Below are 16,569 nucleotides of genomic sequence, written 5' to 3'. Positions count from 1 at the left end.
TATATGTACCACATTTTCTTTATCCAGTCTGTCATTGATGGGCATTTGGAATGATTTCATGTCTTTGCTATTTTTCACACGCTTTTCCTTTAGTCATCAAGCATATATTACATATTTAATATCTCTAAATGTTTAACAATTTTTTGTGGCATATTTCTAGAAATTCTATAGTAATAACATTTTGAATTATATTTTTAAATGCCAAAAAGTAACTCAAGTAAATATTGAGTTACTCCACCTCCAAAAGTGAATGAATACCATCTTTTCTCATTCATAAAGGATAAGAAGTAAGTTAGTGGATAAGTTTTTCTTAACTTTTAGTTATTCTCTTTTATCTCACTAACTTATTGGCCAGAAAAACATATGAAATAGCAAAACAAATGAAAACTAGCAAATGTTAGGAGCAGGCCCCCCAAAATCTGGCCATAAACTGCCCCAAAACTGGCCATAAAGAAAATCTCTGCAGCACTGTGACATACTCATGATGGCCCTAACACCCACGCTGGAAGGTTGTAGGTTTAGGGGAATGAGGGCAAGGAACACCTGGCCCCCTCAGGGCTGAAAACCGCTTAAAGGCATTCTTAAGCCACAAACAATAGCATGAGTGATCTGTGCCTTAAGGACATGCTCCTGCTGCAGTTAACTAGACCAACCTATCCTTTACTTCGGCCCATCCCTTTGTTTCCCATAAGGGATACTTTTAGTTAATTTAATATCTAGAGAAAAAATGCGAATGACTGGTTTGCTGTTAATAAATACATGGGTAAATCTCTGTTCAGGGCTCTCAGCTCTGAAGGCTGTGAGACCCCTGATTTACCACTTCACATCTCTACATTTCTGTGTGTGTGTCTTTAATTTCTCTAGCGCCACTGGGTTAGGGTCTCCCCGACTAAGCTGATCTTGGCAAGCAAACACGTATTATCTTGGGTATTTTTCCTTATGGTAAGGAGGATTATTCCAATTACTCAATGGAAGTAAATATATTGTATTTTATGGTGTCCTACAAAGCACCATGACATTTAAGACCTCTACCTAAACAAGTTTGAGTGCCACTGCAGCTTCCATGAGTAAGTAGCCAATATGTTAAGAGGATGAATACACACACTTCTCAGCCTGGTTCTTCTCAAGTTCGTCACATTCCAACCACTCTATTATTATTATTATTATTTTGAGGCTGAGTCTCGCTCTGTCACCCAGGCTGGAGTGCAGTGGCATGATCTTGGCTCACTGCAACCTCCGCCTCCTGGGTTCAAGTGATTCTTGTGCCTCAGCCTCCCAAGTAGCTGGGATTACAGGCATGTGCCATCACACCCAGGTAATTTTTGTATTTTTAGTAGATACAGGGTTTTGACATGTTGGCCAGGCTGGTCTTGAACTCCTGGCCTCAGGTGATCTGCTTGCCTCACTCTCCCAAAGTGCTGGGATTACAGGCATGAGCCACAGTGCCCAGCCTACTCTGTTCCTTTAAGTCTTATTTTCACCATATGTGGTGGCTCAAACCTGTAATCCCAGCACTTTGGAAGGCCAAGGCAGGCAGATCACAAAGTCGGGAGATCGATACCATCCTGGCTAACATGGTGAAACCCTGTCTCTATTAAAAATACAAAAAATTAGCCCGGCGTGGTGGCAGGCACCTGTAGTCCCAGCTGCTCGGGAGGCTGAGACATGAACCCAGGAGGCGGAGCTTGCAGTGAGCCAAGATCGAGCCACTGCACTCCAGCCTGGGCAACAGAGCGAGACTCTGTCTCAAAAAAAAAAAAAAAAAGTCTTATTTTCAATTATCCAACCATGCCAAATATCACATGCTGAACTGTGCTCCCCAAAATACGTATGCTGAATTCCTAAGCCCCAGTACCTCAGAATGTGATCTTATTTGGAAATAGGGTCATTGCAGACATAATTAAGATGAGGTCATACTAGAGGAGTGAACCTCTAATCCAGTATTACTGGTGTCCTTATAGAAAAGGGAAATTTGGAGTCACACATGCAGACAGTGAGAATGCCATGTGAAGATGAAGGCCGAAATTACGTGATGCATCTACAAGCCAACGAATGCCCAAAATTGCCAGCAAACCACAAGAAACTAGGGGAGAGGCATCAAAGAGATTCTTCTTCACAGCTCTCAGAAAGAAGCAATCTTGCCCACACCTTAATCTTGAACTTCTAGCCTCCACAACTGTAAGACAATTTCTAAGCCACCCACTTTGTGGTACTTTGCTATGGCGGTCCTATCAAACTAATAAACCAGGTTACTCACAAACTCCTTATTACATCTCAAACCTTTCCTTTTTCTAGTTTTTATTTCTGCTTTCCTCAGAACACCTTCCCTTCTTTCAGTTCTCCATCTAAGGAAATGCTATCCATCCCCCAATGGTCTACCTGCCTTAACATTCCACAGCCAGTCTTACATTTTCAAAGTAAATGCAATAGCAGCGATGCCTGGTAGTCTTGCTTTTAATGACAATGTGGTCATTGATTGGAAGGATATGTGATTAGTGGTTTGGTAGCTGCAGAAGTCGTCTGAGGCCAACACCAAAGCACACTTGTGGCCCTTTCAGGAATAAGCCCATCATGCCGGTACCTGTCCCAGGCTCACACTGTCCACTGGCCCTGGAAAAGCTTGTAGGAGTCTGCCAGGTTGGACATGACAGAAGGGGATTCCAGTTGTCATAGGTGACTTCCAAATCAATTCTTTCCACAGCTGACTTGAGTGGCCCTTTGGGGCATAGCTGCTCGGCTTAAGCAAGTCGGCCCTCAACCCCAGCAGACCCGCTGTGCCGCTGGAAAAGGGGGTGCACATTTGCTTCTGCCCTGCATGGATAACTTTAAAGGAAACATAATAGGTTCACTGAATCATAAGGACATTTTACATAAACAGTTTCTAGAAACTGAATCTGAATTACACCCTCTCGTCTATTCTTCGAGGCAGCCACAAAAGGTTTTTTGCTGGTCTTAAGTCAAACACCACAATCCAGAGGACCCACCATTCCCTAGGTATGAGCGGTCTCTGAGTGGTCTTCCTACTGCTGACCTCTGTTGGCCTGCTTGTGCTTCTTTGTGCCCAAGTCTTGGAGCCCCCTCTACATCCGTGCAGGGCGATGTGAAAGGATGTGCGTTATTTCCTCATCCACCCCCAGACTGTATAGTATAATGCGCCTAATGGTTTATGGGGTCAGACAGCTTGTGTTTGCCTCAGTTTCTTTCTGGGCTGCTCTGCCTAGGAGCTGGGTGACTCTGGGTCCACTAATCAGTCCCTTTCTGCCTCCATTCTCTCATTTGTAAAAGACAATAGGACCTAATTCATGAGACCGTTCTGAGAATTAAGTCAGATAATATGTGCAAACCTCTCACATGATTACCTAGCCCATGAAATAAAATGTTAGCTGTTACTGTTTTTTATTTTCTATTACCCATAAACTACCTCATAAGATTGGAAGAAATCAAGTAAGATCATATATGTAAAGCAGTGCAGGGTCTGATACACATTATGGTAACTATCAGCATTATGTAAAATGATTTGAAGACTGTATATATCTTTTTAAATTTATTTTTATATATAAATTACATATAAATGTATGTATACTCATATAAATTATTAAAATCTCAATATAATTTGAAATGGTTTGATTGTATATAAGTGATTTATATATAAATTATTTGAAGACATATATATATTTTTTGATATTTATCTACTAATTTATTCAGTCAGCCTTTATTGAGCACCTATTATGTGCTAGGTTTACATTTGTAGTATACAGTTTATCCCAGTGTAGTAGATTGACCACTGGGTTTCTCAATCTTTCCAATCATGATTAGTCCTTTTTTCTCTGATCTCTCCTTGTACCTCAATTTCTTGTGTTATATGTGATTTTGTGGTCTTCCTTTATGCACCAGAGTAACTCTGAGTAGATCGTAAACTTCTTGAAGGCAGGTGAATACATTCTCCTATCCTATCCCAAGCAGCTTCACAAAGCCTAGGTCAGTGATCTACTCATGGTAGGGGCTCAGTAAAAGTGTTTTGGGTGGAACTGAAGATTTGGTATCAGAGTCTGTCATCAGCCATGTGATTTTTTGAAAACCACTTAACTGTCACGTGTCTCCGTTTCCTCATCTCTGAAACAGATGGTTCAGATAGAGGAGAGACGGGCAAAGGTGTCATTTGTTTTGCCAAAGCTGATGAATACGTAGCAGCTTCTTGGAGTAGAGGATGCAACTGAGCTATGGACTGGGATAGAAAAAGGCCATTACCTCCCATCAGTAGCTGCCATGGTGAAAGCAGAGGGAAGGGCCAGGGGCAACTCCAAGGTGCTTTCTAGAGAGACAATTCTACATTTTTATGTGCTATGCTTATTCATCACTGTATCCTTTCCCTTTTATTTGACACATACTGAGCATACAGCATTATTCAAATTTTGAAGGAGCCTTTTTTCTTTCATCCTTAGTATTCTAAAACTCAAAGGGATTTATAGCCTGTAGAAACTTGTCCATTTAAAACCAGTGACACCAGATGGTCCCCAACAAAATATATAATTACTTCTGACTTGAGTTAACAATCCAAGCAATGAACTCCTGAAGAGGTAATTGGGAGACATTTGTGTTTTTGACAATTTTGAAAATGACTTTTATTTTTTAGCAAATAAATAACTGTGGTATTTTCAGGAATATACTTTTGTTATAGATTCTTTTAAAATGCTCATGATCTAAAAGAAGAATATTAAAAAACACCCATCATTCTACTGCCCCAAGGTATTTGTTATTAAAAGTTCACGCTGCCATTTCAGACTTTTTTCCTATTGTTACATGTTGCATATATATAAATATACATTTTAGACTAAAGGAGAATTATACCATTCTTTCTGTTTTATTATCTTTATTCTATCAATTTATAATGAACATCATTTTATCTTTCTATGTCAATAAACATACATATATTAAATTATTTTAAACTTAAATTGTTTCATGGTATTGTGTTGGCACTTTGGGAGGACCCTCCAAATAGCAACCATCTTTCTTACCTGAGTTCTGAATTATTTGAGAAATGAATATCACCTTCATTCCTGATGATGATGATGCAGCAGCTATTAGCTGAAGACTGGTAGACTGATTGATACAGAACCCCAGAATTAGACAGAATTCCCTCCCCAGCCCCAGGCAGCACTAAACAGGCAGGTGTGGTTCCCATAGAGAACAAGAACCTCTGCAAGCATCTCATTCCCAAGACATGGGAGGGAGGGACTGGCTAAGCACGTCCAGTTGATTGTTTCCAAACTCATCAATGAGAAAAATCACCCCTGATTTTCTTTGGAAGAGTAAGAAAGGGGATAGAGAGGAATAGAGGTTACTTTAGTGGAGCTCCCTCCATATCAAAGGAAACATCAGAAATAGAGAAGCTGCCCCCAAGGTATGCATATGCCGTAATTTATACAACCAGCCGTTATGAGACATTTGGCTTGTTTCCAATCATTCCATTATATCACAAATTATTTTATCTGGACATGATTATTGTCCCCCGTAGGTACAAAAGGGATGCTCACTGTTGTCTGGAATCATGTGGTTAGTGTTGGACATGCACTTTGAATTCAAGTTCTCCTGACTCCAAAGCTCGATATCCCATCCCTCCAAGGTGAATGAGAGGTTACCTTGATCAGGGCTTTAGGCAGCTATGGGAAAAGGCTTGATGGCTAAGGTGGGATTTACTGCGTCTTAACTATAGATATAGAACAACTGGGAAACTGCCCAAGGATCTAAAACAAATGTGTAACGATCTGGTGCAGACCAGGTGTAAATGGGGCAAGTGAATGATCTCAGCAGGATGGAGTGAGGTAGGGCAAGATTCCAGGAAGAGGAGACTTTTCTGTGCTGCCAGCCAGCCTGTAAGCACCGAAGACTGTCCTTGAACTATATCTGTGAAGGACTGACCTGCTTCAGTTCAACTGACAGTGGCCACGCCTTATCTCCACTTTCTGTAAGATGTCAAGAGAAATTACAGACACGTGTCTGCAGAGCCCAAGTCCCTGAGGCTTTTTTATTGGAAACTTTGTCATAGAGAAAGCAGCACCCAAGTGTCAGTGATGAGTCTCGACTCAGATGGCAGGGCTTGGCAGCCTTCCTCATACACTGCCAGTTTGATCTGAAGATGGATGTTTCATTGACAGCAGGCACTTCTGGTGTGTCAAATCCCACACTAACAGATCGCTCTCGTTTTCTAGTTTCTGGCCTAATGGTCTGCAGTGTGTAAGTAATTTTTCCCGCCCTTCTTCGTGTCTCAAAGCCCTGCTGTTTGCTCTAAGGTGAGATATAGTCACAATCTTGCTTTTATGTCAAATGTATGATGTGCTTTATTTAGCTGGGATCTGCTAAGATGCTGTAGGTAATTCTTTCCCTAAGCATCCCTTGGCTGGATTGTTTTGTAACAAGTCTTGATTGAATACTGGTGGTTTGATTCAGGGAGAAAAGTGAAACTACCCAATAGATAAAGGAAGCAGATGGGTATGCAAAGGCAGTGGGCAGCTCTGGTTTAGAACTGAGCTTAAGGAGAACACAAGGAGAAATGGACCAGAACCTCAGGAGTGCAAATGACAGGAGACCCATTCATTCCTCTGTTGATTTCTTCTAGCCTGCCAGTAGTAGGTGCTTAGTGTATGTGAGGCTCTGTGTTAAGAACTCCTTTATGTAATGTTCCTGAATGATACAAAAAAGACTAAAACAAATTCCCTGTTCTCAGAGGCTTATGTATAAGATGTATGTACAGCTATAAAATGAAACAGTATGATGCATGTGTAATGGAACAGCTTGTTGGGATGTTTTTTGTTTTGTTTTATTTTGTTTTTGTTTTTGTTTTTTTTTGAGACAGGGTCTCACTGTCTCCCAGGCTGGAGTACAGTGGCGAGATCACTGCTCTCCGCAGTCTTGACCTTCTGGGCTCAAGTGATTCTCCCACCTAAGCCTCCCAAGTAGCTGGGACTACAGGCACGCACCACCAGGCTTGGCTAATTTTTCAGTATTTTTGGTAGAGATGGGGGTTTTGCCATGCTCTCCAGGCTGGTCTTGAACTCCTGGACTCAAGTGGTCGCCTGCCTTGGCCTCCCAAAATGCTGGGATTACAGATGAACGTGCCTGACTGAGATGTTCATTTGAGTCTTGTCTCCACTCTTTTTACCACCTGTCTCAGAGAGTTGCTTGAACCTCCTATTCTCTTTTGCCCTGGGGGAGGGTTCTGTTGAAGAGAGCAAGGTAGTGAAGCAGCATGCAGGGTATGTAATGGTCAACCCTGCCTTAGGCTATGAGTGTCATAGAGAATGAGATTAAGCCTAATGAATTTGTTAAATGAACTTACAGATATATATTTTTAGTTTTAATAATATTTATTGAGCATAACCTTCAAGTTGGGCATTTCATTTCTGTAATTTTATTGTAGTTGTAGTAGTAGTTGTAGTAGTAGTTGTTACTGTTGCCCCTCTTAAAGAGATGGGTAAACTGAGGCCTGGAGAGTTTTAAAAACTTTTTCCTATTCTCACTGTTGGTTAATAACAGAGAATTTGAGTCCATGCTTGTCTCCATTGCAGTCACTTTTCGTGGATACAAGTTTTGGATGTTAGAACTGCAAGCAGTTCCTTGCATTTCATCAAGAATCAGTCACACTGTTGTTCTAAGTATGCAGAAGCTATAATCTATGGACTTGAGAACTGAGCAAAAGGAAGACAGACTGGTTGGTATAGCCAAAAGAAGGTGATTGATTGCTTTTAAAAAATTATTTAAGGCCGGGCGCGGTGGCTCAAGCCTGTAATCCCAGCACTTTGGGAGGCCGAGGCGGGCGGATCACAAGGTCAGGAAATCGAGACCACAGTGAAACCCCGTCTCTACTAAAAATACAAAAAATTAGCCAGGCGCGGTGGCGGGCGCCTGTAGTCCCAGCTACTCAGGAGGCTGAGGCAGGAGAATGGCGGGAACCCGGGAGGCGGAGCTTGCAGTGAGCCGAGATCGCGCCACTGCACTCCAGCCTGGGCGACAGAGTGAGACTCCGTCTCAAAAAAAAATAAAAAAATAAAAAAAATAAAAAATTATTTAGTTGGCCGGGCACAATGACTCATGCCTGTAATCCCAGCACTTTGGGAGGCCGAGGCAGGAGGATCACTTGAGGCCAGGAGTTCAAGACCAGCCTAGCCAACATGGTGAAAACCGATCTCTACTAATAATTGAAAAATTAGCCAGACCTGGTGGTACACACCTGTAATCCCCGCTACTTGGGAGGCTGAGGCACAAAAATCCCTTGAACCCAGGAGACAGAAGTTGCAGTGAGCCGAGATCATGCTACTGTATCCCCAGCCAGGGCAACAGAGCAAGACTCTGTCTCAAAAAACAAAACAAAACAAAACAAAAAACATTGAGGTAGTTAGTTATTTTGATATGGCGTTCTCGTTATATTGCCCAGGCTGGTCTTGAACTCCTGACCTCAAGTGGTCCTCCCTCCTCAGCCTCCCTAGTAACTAAGATTACAGACATGAGCTTCTGCTCGCACTGATTCACTGATCTGGAGTTTGATCTCACCTCCATCTTTAACTCTTCTGTAATTTTGAACCAGTTATTTCTCCCTTTGTGTTTCACTCTTCTCATTTACAAAATGAGAACTTTGATCTGACAGACCCTCTGATCTCTGCCCATGGAAAGTGCATTAAAAAGGGGGTTCAGATCAATTATGTAAGAAGCAAGAATTGCAATTCTTGAGTGTAGACTTCAGAAGAATGACGGAGCCAAAGACTTCACTTTTAGAAAAGACATATTACTTTGAGAATATATTTGCTGTCTTATCTATCTTCAGAGGCTGGTACCTAGAGCAGCCCAACACATAGTAAGCTCTCAATAAATACTTACTGGCTGCATACGATTTACGTTGCAGGAGCTAAAATTTGAGTCACATATTAAAGGAGAATGTGGTTGATATTAAAGTTAGTGTGATTAAAGTTAGTGATATTAAAAATGTGGTTGAGGCCGGGCGCGGTGGCTCAAGCCTGTAATCCCAGCACTTTGGGAGGCCAAGATGGGCGGATCATGAGGTCAGGAGATCGAGACCATCCTGGCCTACACGGTGAACCCCGTCTCTACTAAAAAATACAAAAAACTAGCCGGGCGAGGTGGCGGGCGCCTGTAGTCCCAGCTACTCGGGAGGCTGAGGCAGGAGAATGGCGTAAACCGGGGAGGCGGAGCTTGCAGTGAGCTGCGATCTGGTCACTGCACTGCAGCCTGGGCGACAGAGCGAGACTCCGTCTCAAAAAAAAAAAAAAAATGTGGTTGATATTAAATATAGAAATAAGTCATGGAAAGAAACTCAGAAATCTCTGATTCTGAATTTTAAAATTAGGTAAATATTTATCCTTTTGATTACTTAAATGATTGTTTCCTAAAGTATATTTTATGATGTGCTACTCTTCATGCTTTTATGTGATAAAAGGGTTTTATGATCAAATAAGTTTAGCAAATATCCATTCATGCCATCCCTCTCCTTAGAGATTCAGTAAACATGTTAGCATATCAAAGGCTCTGAGAAGTCCTGCAATAAGTAAATCGATTTAACTTATTCTAAGGTTTCCCACCATCACCCATTCTTTTAAAACAAATAATATTTATTAACATCTATGGAGTAAACTTCAAGCAGCACTGAATTAGATACAACTATTCTCGAGAAAGGAAAATGTATTAAGTAACTCCCAAAGGTCCTGTTTATTGTTATAATAATATTTAGATATTATAGTATAAATGTGAGATTGCCCTTGCCCTCTTAAATACTAGTAGAAAAATCTGTGATTCTAATTTATTTTATTTTGATCAGAATTTTTAAAAGCAATATTTGGAAATTTTATTTTTAGGTTCAAACATTTGTTTAGTTTTTTTTTGTTTTTTTTTTTTTGTTTTTTTTTGGGTTTTTTTGCAGTCATTTTCTCCTTTTCATCTGGCTCTTTATAATCTAGGGGACCTCTAGTTGCTTTCAAAGATATATCGTTCTTTTTCTCTGGAAAAATAATATTACACCACATTGAAGAGGATTTAAATCCATATATTTTAGGAAGCGTCTACTTTTTAAGGAGGGTGGTCTTTTGAGCTGAGGAAAATGGATTCCTCCACACTGATATGTATGAGAAATCTAAATTAAAGGCATTGTGTGACAGTGGCTGTTGCCAAGAAAGCAAACATAGTAATAAGGAGTTCCAATCAAGGAACCTCTTAGAGGCAGTGAGGTGCTGTGAAATGAGCAGCAGCCTTGGAACCAGAGACCTGGGCTTGCCTGCTATGTTTGCCCTTTGTTCACTATGGACCTAGGACAAGTTACTTCATCTCATCTTAGGGTTATTGTAAGGACCAAATCATTTAATGTATGTAGTAATACTCTAGAAACTAAAATATTACCTAAATATTAAAATGAGCCATCGTTACATTCATCTAGAACAGGGGGGTCCAATCTTTTGGCTTACCTGGGCCACATTGGAAGAAGAATTGTTTTGGGCCACACATAAAATACACTAACACTAATGATAGCTGATGAGTTAAAAAAAATTGCAAAAAAAACTCATAATGTTTTAAGAAAGTCCATAAATTTGTGTTGGACCACATTGAAAGCTGTCCTGGGCCTCATGGCTGCAAGTTGGACAAGTTTGATCTAGAGAGACATACAGAAGATGAGGTTCTTTCATGCGTAATTTTTTTTCTTTTTCTTTTCTTTTTTGAGACAGAGTCTCACTCTGTCACCAGGCTGGGGTGTAGTGGCATGATCTCAGCTCACGGCAACTTCCGCCTCCTAGGTTCAAGCAATTCTCCTGCCTCAGCCTCCGGAGTAGCTGGGATTACAGGGCCACAACTACTCTTGGCTAATTTTTGGTATTTTTAGTAGAGATAGGGTTTCACCATGTTGGCCAGAATGGTCTTGATCTCTTGACCTTGTGATCCACCTGCCTTGGTCTCCCAAAGTGCTGGGATTACAGTCATGAGCCACCGCGCCCGGCCTCATGTGTAATTTCTAAACATTCAGAACGTAAGGCTTATGATTCCAAATTTCATGCTTTTTCAAACCTACTGAAACATTCATCTCCACCTCATCTCAAGTTTTGCTCCTTAGTGTTTACTGTGGAAGCTCTACCATCTATAAATCCAATCCCCAGTTCTCAAATTCTACCCTGACAGCTGTTCCTCAAGAGTTTCGAAGCTTCAAAAGATGGTTTCTCCAGCAGCAGGTTTAAAACTCCATGTCAGCTGTTCCATGAAATCTGGACTTCTCCTACGTTACTTTTTAAGTGAATTGAACCATTATTCACCTACTATTCATATTTCACCCACTATTTTCTCATGTCTGCTTTTTGGACAATATCTTTGATTCTTCCATATCCTTCACCATCCCCAATGAATCAATAAATTAGTAATCTCTCTCGAGTTTAGTTATTTAATGCCAGCCTTTTGTAGGTTGAATTTTGCCCCACTAAAAAGATAGGCTTGGGTCCTAAACCCCAGTACCTGAATGTGACCTTATTTGGAAAAAGGTCTTTACAGACGCAATCAAGTTAAAATCAGACTGGAGTATGGTTGACCCTAATTCAATGACTGGTATTCTTATTAAAAAAAAAAAAAGAAGAAATTTGGACACAGAGACAAAGATATATAGGAAGAAGGTGCAGATTGTAGCAATCATGAAAAGCTAGCAAGAGGTGAGGAAGGATCCTTCCCTAAAGCATTCAGAGAAAGCTCAACCCTCCCAAAACCTTGACTTGGGATCCTAGACTCCTAAGTTATAAGAGAATCTATTTCTGTTGTTTGAAGCCACCAACTTTGAATACCTAGTTAAGGCAGCCCCAGGAATCTAACACACATGCTCACTGTCATTTTCCTGGTTCAGGCTCCTATTAGCTCTTGCAGGGATCACTGGCTGTAAATGCTGCCTGTGAGATCATTCGGCTCCCGCCTTCCCCATTAAATTCCATTTTGCACGTGGCAGACTGAGTGATCTCAACTAAAATTCACTCAAATCGAGTTACTTTCCTGATTAAAATTCATTGCTCTTAAGATAAAGTTTCCATTTTTCTTAACGTAGCTTCTCATCTTCTCTAACTATCCCTTTCTTCTATTTATTTATTTACTTATTTACTTATTTACTTACTTACTTACTTACTCACTCACTCTTTGAGACGGAGTCTCACTCTGTCGCCCAGGCTGGAGTGCAGTGGTGCTATCTTGGCTCACTGCAAGCTCCGCTTTCCGGTTCACGCCATCCTCGTGCCTCAGCCGCCCGAGTAGCTGGGACCATAGGAGCCCGCCACTATGCCCGGCTAATTTTTTGTATTTTTAGTAGACATGGGGTTTCGCCGTATTAGCCAGGATGATCTGGATCTCCTGACCTCGTGATCCACCCGCCTCGGCCTCCCAAAGTGCTGGGATTACAGGTGTAAGCCAGCGCGCCCGGCCCCCTTTCTTCTAACTTAGCTTACCCTCAGTTCTCAGCTTTCATGCTATTTCTACTTCCCTGTATTCCTTCATCAGACAAGAAACTCCATGAGGAAAAGTCCGGTGTTTATCTTCATCACTGTGATTTCCTTAGACATGGTACTATGCTGAGCATGTCAGATACATGAACATTGGTTGCAATAATTCATAAATTATCCCTTGAGTATAGATACAGAGACTGAGGCTCAGTGTTTACATGAAATCCAGATTAAAGGCTGTGGACTTGCTAGCATTATCGCTATCCATAGCTTGTATTTATTGCCAAAACTGAACCATCTTTGCAACAACTCTTTGATGTGGGAGCTTTTATTATCCTCCTTTCCAGAAGAAGCAACTTAGGCACAAAAGGGGAGAGACTTGCCTAAGGTCATACTTCTAGTTACTGGTAGAGCTGGAGACTGAGCCCACGCAGCCTGACTTCAGATGTCACAGTTTCAGCATAGCTCCATTTTCCCTGGATAGTTTGCATAAAATATTCAGACCTGGTTTGGGGCCAGGTATCAAAAGTCATGCATCTTTATTTTTGTTTCTGAGTATAAAGACCCTACGCACTGTAAAGAAATTGGCATTGCTCACATACCTTCTGCACAATGCTTTACTGGAGCCTAGATGACAAAGTTCAAATTTGACTTCATCTTCATTCAATATCATTTAGTGAGCACCTATTATGCATCAGGTTCTATGGTAGACAGTAGGCATGCAGAGATGATCAAACCAGGTATTGGACTTAGGAGCTCACATTCTGATAAGGGAAAGAGTCAAGCAAAAGACAATATTATAGTTCAATGTGATTGACACACTCATGGATTTATTTTCAAGGTAAAGAGCTGGTCCTGGGAGGGGCTGGACTCATTTGCTTTGGGAAAAGGGAGCCACAAGAAAAACTTCTTGCTGTTGAGCAGGAAAAGATGATGAAATAACCCAGTGTTTTTCTTTTTTCTTTTATTATTTAATTCTAAGCAGTTTAGTAATGTCAAACAAAGCAAAGAGGGCAGAGCACAAGCCAAAGAAAAGGGCTGGAGCCAGAAGATAATGGGATATCTATATCATGCTAGAGAGCCTGGATTTTGCCAAGGGGATGATATAATTACTGAAGGATTTAGTAAAGGAAGAGATGCAAAGACTTTTGCTTTAGAAAGGCCACGTGGCTGGCCTCCTTATAGTATAAAAAGTATGTTATGTTTCTATTACATGCACATATGTGCATTTTGCGTGTGCATGCATTTTTGAGTGTTTATATTGATGTACACATCAATATACTGTGAGTCAGTTGAACTGTATGATACTGCCATTTCTATTGGTTAAAAAATGGTCAAATATCACTGTTTCCAACAGTTTGATCTGTATTTTATAGTATAGTAGAAGAATAGATTGTGAAGTCAAAAATCTTACGTGTGAATTTCATTGTTTTAGCTTGAGTTCCTCAGAATCAGACTGACACGAGGACTCAAGGTGAAGGAGTTTATGGCAGGACATGCCGGTTGAGGAAGAGACCCAGAGAAGAATATGCAGCCCACAAAGAGCATGCTATCCAGCCAGCCACAACAGAAACCAGTGGCAGTGGAAACTTGCTCTTACTAGGCAGATGTGGAAGTCAGTGTAGACATGCACCTCAGAGGCAGCCCACCCAAGGGGAGAGGGCTGGAATATTTGCATTGTAACTTCCATTAGTAACTCGTTAAGAGCTGCTGCTAAGGAGAGTCATAGTGGCCTTCAGAGCTCCAAAGAAAGTCCTTCCACCTGCTATTAACTGGGTTTACATACTCCTGTTAGAAGTCAGCTGGGATGTAATACAGTGATGAGGCCTAAGGGATATGATTCCCCACACACAACTCTATGACTTGCCAGCTAAATGGCCTTGATCTAGTTCCTTAATGCCTTTGAGGCTCATTTTTGTACTACCAAAATGGGGACCACAATACCTTCACCTGGGTAGAATTAACACACTTTATTGTTAATATACTACTAAGGTTATATATTTCTAGTGCATTAACACCAAAACAAATATCAGTCTCAACATTTACAAAACAACTTTTCTTTTTCTTTTAGACCTTCTCCTTACTGAGCCTTCATTCCTACTCCCAGAGAAGTCCAACAGGTAAGTCACGTGAACCGATAACCTTGAACTCCATGAGATGAGCTCTTAGAATTGAAAAGTAACATATGTCTCTCTACTGTGTTCCTTTCAGTCAAATACAGCCCACTTATTGCTAATAATATTTATTTCTGCTTCTTCATCCAAGGAGGATGTCAGTAGTGGGGTTACTTGTGTGGCCCGTAGAGAAAGCTAGCGCTGTTTCCATGGTGTCATACTAAGAATTCCGGATTGTGTCTGCAGCAAGGGGAGTTCAGATCACAGGGTGGCCAGCTGCTCTGCATTGATACCTAAGCAAAGAGGAATTGAGATTTTTCAGGGTAAACACAGAGAGTCCTGAATTACAGGTTCATACCTGGAGGAAAGACCAGGAAGGCGTGCTCTTCCATCTTAAAATATCTCCCTTGCCAATGTCTGAAATCCCACTTCTAGCAACACATGTTTTGTGTGTTAGGTATTGCTCTCTCTCTCTTTTCCTCTCCAAATTAAACTGTAATTATATATGGTGAAATGCACAGATCTTAAGCACAGAATTTGGTGAGTTTTAAAAAATGTATACACCGTGTAACCAATAGCTTTACCGAGACAACAGAACATTTCTGTCACCCCAGAAAGGTCGCTACTGCCTTTTATCATTCACGTTCCCTGGATAGCCATTCTTTTTCATTTTTCCCCACAGATCAATTTTGCCTGAACTCAAAATTCTTATTAAAAATAATAAAATATGCATTTTTTGTGTCTCATGTCTTGCTCAACACAACAATTTTAAGATTCATTTATGTTATTGTGTCCTTTGTTATTGCTGGGTGATATTCCATTGCATAGTATACCATCATTTGTTTACCTGTTTTCCTGGTGATGAACATTTGGATTATTTTCTTTATTTTATTCTATTTTATGCTATTACAAATAAAATTGACATGAACCTTCTTGTAAAAGTCCTTTGGTGGACAAAGTTTTCATTTCCTTCAGCAAAATATCTTGGAATAATTCTTTACAAAAGAAGGTATACAAATGCCCGACAAACACCTGTAAAAACGTTCAACACCATTAATCATGTAAGAGATGTAAATTTAAATCACTACGAGATACCACTGCATCCCACTAGCATGGCTAAAGCTTACAAATATTCTCTTTGAACAGGCAAATGAATCTGGAAATAATATTCTTTTAAGTTTTTAATGTTTTTGTTAGGAAACTTTTGAAACACACAAAAATAGATGAGTACTTTAATGAACCCTCATATATTCATTTCATAGATTCAACAATTACCAACATTTTGCCATAATTACCTTGTGTCATTTTTCAACAATAATCAATTATCCCATTCTCTGACACGAACTGGGTGGATGTCCTACGGTTCAATTCAATTCTGTTACTAATTATCTGGCATTAGTACAGACCCCACAAATCAAGGGCTCAGTCCCATAAGCCTGCCCCCACTTCAGATGCCAGCCTGAAAGGGGGTCCTCAGGACCTCTGCATTTCTGCCTGGCCAACTACAAAATTGGGAATTCTGAGGCTATTCTTCCCCTCAAGTTTTGTAATTACCTAGAATGACTCACAGAGCTCAGCAAAAGTGCCTCACTTATAATTACCATTTTATTATGACAAATGCAGCTCAGGAACAGCCAAATGGAAGAGATGCATGGAGCAAAATATGGGAGTCATGGGTGGTGAGGGGCTTCTCCCCCCTCCCCAGGTGTGCTGCCTTCCCAGCACATCGATGTGTTCCTCAACCTGGAAGCTCCCTGAACCCCACAACTTAGAGGTTTTGTGTGGAGGTTTCGTTAAAAGGTATGATTGATTTAATCATTGGCCATTAGTGACTAACCTCAACTTCCAGCTCCTCTCCCCTCCTCAGAGGTCCTGACATGGTGTTGAAAGTTCTAACCCTCCAACAGTAGTATTTAATTTAATTTTTAATTTAATTTAATTTAATTTAATTAATTTAGAATCAGGTTCTCACTCTGTTGCTCAAACTGGAGTGC

The 16,569-nt window shown here is 40.7% G+C and overlaps 1 long non-coding RNA gene across 1 annotated transcript in view; it reads left to right on the top strand.

Moving 5' to 3' along the window:
* Positions 1-16,569, top strand: part of LOC106998275 (uncharacterized) — a 167,462-nt gene that overhangs the window by 123,644 nt on the left and 27,249 nt on the right. Inside the window, exon 4 of the long non-coding RNA XR_003729569.2 lies at positions 14,533-14,581. This is a non-coding gene — a long non-coding RNA (uncharacterized LOC106998275). The remainder of the gene's footprint in view (positions 1-14,532; positions 14,582-16,569) is intronic.

This window comes from Macaca mulatta, chromosome 5 (assembly GCF_049350105.2).
Source record: "Macaca mulatta isolate MMU2019108-1 chromosome 5, T2T-MMU8v2.0, whole genome shotgun sequence".
NCBI lineage: Eukaryota > Metazoa > Chordata > Mammalia > Primates > Cercopithecidae > Macaca > Macaca mulatta.
This window is presented reverse-complemented; position numbering and strand designations above follow the sequence as displayed.